This window comes from Nansenia antarctica (assembly GCF_963989245.1).
Source record: "Nansenia antarctica genome assembly, chromosome: 13".
Classification (NCBI taxonomy): domain Eukaryota; kingdom Metazoa; phylum Chordata; class Actinopteri; order Argentiniformes; family Microstomatidae; genus Nansenia; species Nansenia antarctica.
The window spans coordinates 20001067-20006066 of NC_137683.1; positions in this window are offsets into that span (position 1 = coordinate 20001067).

Genomic DNA, 5000 nt, shown 5'->3' on the forward strand with positions numbered 1-5000 from the left:
GACACATTACTTCTGGCTGTAGCGTATGTGACTCCTGTCTGTCCGGTAGTGTTGTTGTTTATTGTTGTCGTTTATCATGTCATGTTGTTAAAATGGATAAGCCAATAAAGGACGGCTACGCTCAAATTGGAAACATCACACACAGTATAGGATAATGATCTAGAGCCGTGTGTGTGTGTGTGTGTGTGACTGTGTGTGTGTGTGTGTGTGTGCGACTGTGTGAATGTGTGTGTGTGTGTGTGTGTGTTGTGTGACTGTGTGAATATATGGGTCGTGTGTGTGTGTGACTGTGAGTGTGTGTGTGAGTGTGTGTTGCCCTGCCCTCTCCCCTACTGTGTGTGTTTACAATCCCCCCCCCCCTGTTCATCATTATCCCCTTGTCTTTGTAATGGCCCCCCAGGCTGCCTCCACCCCCATAGAAACACCTGAAACCAAAACATAATGACCACACACACATTCACACACACATTCACACACACATTCACACACACATTCACACACACATTCACACCCTCTTTGATGAGCCTTTGTAAAGCCAATGAAACTAACATTAAGCTAATCAGTCTGTATGTGTTAGTTGACTGATCAGACATTTACACGTAACTGTCAAAGAGATGGAACAATGTCACATGACCAGCAGACGGACTGTGACACCACTGAGATGGCACCCAGTGTGGCCGCTGTGTTTCGTGTACCTTTTTAAAAATATATATTTTATGTTATTTTACCCTCTAAGGTAGTTAGCCATCTTAGTTATGACAGTGAGACATTACTACACTTTTATCTTGGATTCTTATTAGGACTGGTTGTTAAAATCCCTAAATATTCAGCACAACAATTGAGTGGAGTGCTTGATTTATTATGCCTATGTCTTGTGCAGTCGCGCTGCCTAGTTACGTCTCTTCACTACACTGGCTCCCCTGGCTCCCACTGGTGGAACGAGCTTCCCACTGCTGTCAGGACTGCAAAGTCACTCCCCATCTTCCACTGTAGAGTGTAGACCCATCTCTTCAGGCTACACCTTAACTGTTCCTCCTGAGACATCTACTACCCCTCTGCACCGGGTCTCCAGAAACACTACCCCCCCCCCCCCCTATTCCGTTTCTCCTGAGACATCTCCTACCCTCCTGAAATGTTTCTCCAGTGTCAATTAATTACAAATTTGTTTTAAAAAATCGTCCTCCTTCTAGCACGACGACTGCCAATGGCCCTGGCCTGAGCATAGATTACTTTTCCGCTATGACTGGTGGATAGATGATTCAGCTTACTTCAGTCAAATGTATTGATTGTAAGTCGCTTTGGAATAAGGCGTCTGCTAAATGCCCAAACATGTAAATGTAACATACATTTAGCTGTTACGTGAGGATGTTATGTGTGGTATGTGCTGCTGTGTCATTGTGTGTTTATGAACTTGTTTACCTGGTTGGAGCAAGCCCTCAGGCCTCAACACTGATATGGCTGTCATAACTGGCTAGCTCAACACTGATATGGCTGTCATAACTGGCTAGCTCAACACTGATATGGCTGTCATAACTGGCTAGCTCAACACTGATATGGCTGTCATAACTGGCTAGCTCAACACTGATATGGCTGTCATAACTGGCTAGCTCAACACTGATATGGCTGTCATAACTGGCTAGCTCAACACTGATATGGCTGTCATAACTGGCTAGCTCAACACTGATATGACTGTCATAACTGGCTAGCTCAACACTGATATGGCTGTCATAACTGGCTAGCTCAACACTGATATGGCTGTCATAACTGGCTAGCTCAACACTGATATGCTGTCATAACTGGCTAGCTCACACTGATATGACTGTCATAACTGGCTAGCTCAACACTGATATGGCTGTCATAACTGGCTAGCTCAACACTGATATGGCTGTCATAACTGGCTAGCTCAACACTGATATGGCTGTCATAACTGGCTAGCTCAACACTGATATGACTGTCATAACTGGCTAGCTCAACACTGATATGGCTGTCATAACTGGCTAGCTCAACACTGATATGACTGTCATAACTGGCTAGCTCAACACTGATATGGCTGTCATAACTGGCTAGCTCAACACTGATATGGCTGACATAACTGTCTCTACCTCAACACTGATATGACTGTCATAACTGGCTAGCTCAACACTGATATGGCTGTCATAACTGGCTAGCTCAACACTGATATGGCTGTCATAACTGGCTAGCTCAACACTGATATGGCTGTCATAACTGGCTAGCTCAACACTGATATGGCTGTCATAACTGGCTAGCTCAACACTGATATGGCTGTCATAACTGGCTAGCTCAACACTGATATGACTGTCATAACTGGCTAGCTCAACACTGATATGGCTGTCATAACTGGCTAGCTCAACACTGATATGGCTGTCATAACTGGCTAGCTCAACACTGATATGGCTGTCATAACTGGCTAGCTCAACACTGATATGACTGTCATAACTGGCTAGCTCAACACTGATATGGCTGTCATAACTGGCTAGCTCAACACTGATATGGCTGTCATAACTGGCTAGCTCAACACTGATATGGCTGTCATAACTGGCTAGCTCAACACTGATATGACTGTCATAACTGGCTAGCTCAACACTGATATGGCTGTCATAACTGGCTAGCTCAACACTGATATGACTGTCATAACTGGCTAGCTCAACACTGATATGGCTGTCATAACTGGCTAGCTCAACACTGATATGGCTGACATAACTGGCTAGCTCAACACTGATATGACTGTCATAACTGGCTAGCTCAACACTGATATGGCTGTCATAACTGGCTAGCTCAACACTGATATGGCTGTCATAACTGGCTAGCTCAACACTGATATGGCTGTCATAACTGGCTAGCTCAACACTGATATGGCTGTCATAACTGGCTAGCTCAACACTGATATGGCTGTCATAACTGGCTAGCTCAACACTGATATGGCTGTCATAACTGGCTAGCTCAACACTGATATGGCTGACATAACTGTCTCTACCTCAACACTGATATGGCTGACATAACTGGCTAGCTCAACACTGATATGGCTGTCATAACTGGCTAGCTCAACACTGATATGGCTGACATAACTGTCTCTACCTCAACACTGATATGACTGTCATAACTGGCTAGCTCATCAACACTGATATGACTGACATAACTGTCTCTAACTCTGCTCTGAGAGTCCATCACCATGATCATAGACAAAGATGCTGGCATATTATTGTATTCATGAATGGATCTCTATCAAGAGGTTACACTGAGAGTCCACCTCCATTGTCCACGCATTGACAAAGATGCTATAAGTCTGGCATATTGTGTTCATGAATGGTTCTCTATCGAGAGTCTCCACTCAGTTTAACACCACGGCCCATACATACAGGTAGAGAGACAGGCTGTAGTTCTCTCATAAACTTTATCAGGGGAGGCTGTTAGAGGTAGAAATCGGAGGACGGGCTCATTGTAATGCATGGAACGAAATAAGGAATGGTATTAAACGCACGTGAGCCCGGCCTCCGATTTGTACCTCCACCAGCCTCCAGGCTATTCCTCTTATGTTTGCTAGTTTATTATTCTATGCTCACAAGATACAGTCATGTGAAAAAGATAGGACACCCCATGACAACCGTAGTCTTTTTCAAAATATTTAAATATTTTTGGACATTTGATCTTCATTTTAATAATATTAAGAGATGGAAGTAATATAACTAAACTAAAACAATTAATTAAAAAAATATTTGGAAAATGTAATTGTAATTATCATATTAGTAATGTAATTAATAGAAATCTGGAGGAGGAATTTGGAGGAGCCTGTCTTGAAACCTCAGACATTAGATCGCTCTTGATTGTTGAAGTGAGCGGTGTCACCATGGCGAGATCGAAAGAGCTCTCTGAGGCCTTGAGAAAGAAGGTTGTAGATGTGTATGAGTCTGAGAAGGGATTTAAAAATATCCAAACAATTATAAATCAGCCATTCCACTGTCTGGAAAATAATTTACAAGTGGAGAACATTTAAAACAACTGCCAACATGGCCAGGTCAGACATGACTAGCAAGTTCAGACCAAGAGCAGCCTGCAATAGGTTTAAATAAGTCTACAACAATCCTAAAATGTCATTACGGGACCTACAGATAGCTCTTGCCACAGTTGATGTCAAAGTACATGCATCTAGCATCAGAAAGAGACTGCACAAAAAACAGAAAGAGACTGAAAAAAAAAAAAATACTTTCTTGTGCAATATGACAACCCTAGTTGACTATCTGTGCAGTATAGTACAGTGGATTGTGTACATAGCCTCTATTGATGTAAACCAGCTCCTTATCTTCTTGTGATTTTATGCATCTATGCTTTTTCCAAAATGTGTTTCTTTTTCCTTTCTTAAACACCAGGGGAGCCTCCCCTCCTAAATTTCATTGTTTGGTACCTGTACTGTAACAATGACAAATAAAGTCTATCTATCTATCTATCTATCTATCTATCTATCACAAGTTTGGTTATCATGGGAGGTGTGCAAAGAGGAAACAGCAGGAGTTCTGGAACAATGTGCTTTGGACAGATGAATAGAAAGTTTCATTATTTGGGCATGGTAACAGAAGACATGTTTGGCGCAAACCAAAGACAGCATTTGAGCACAACACCCCTCAAACATCAAACAGCTGAAAGAATTCTGCATGGAGGAGTGGGGAAACTTTCTCCCAGTCGATGGCAGACTGGTAGACAGTTATAGAAAACATCTAATTGAGGTTATTTCAGCCAAAGGAGGCAATACCAGCTATTAGGATGTCCTAACCTTTTCCTGAGTAGGAATTGGCAACTTTGTTCATTTTTTGTTAAATAAATGATAACAAAGTTACATTTTATTTTTTTGGATTCAATTACATCACCTTTATCTATAGATATTGTTTTAAAGAAGATCAAATTGATGTCCATATTTCTTAAAAAATATAAAATAAATTAAATTTAAAAATATAAATAAATATTTAATGGGGTGTCCTTTTTCACAT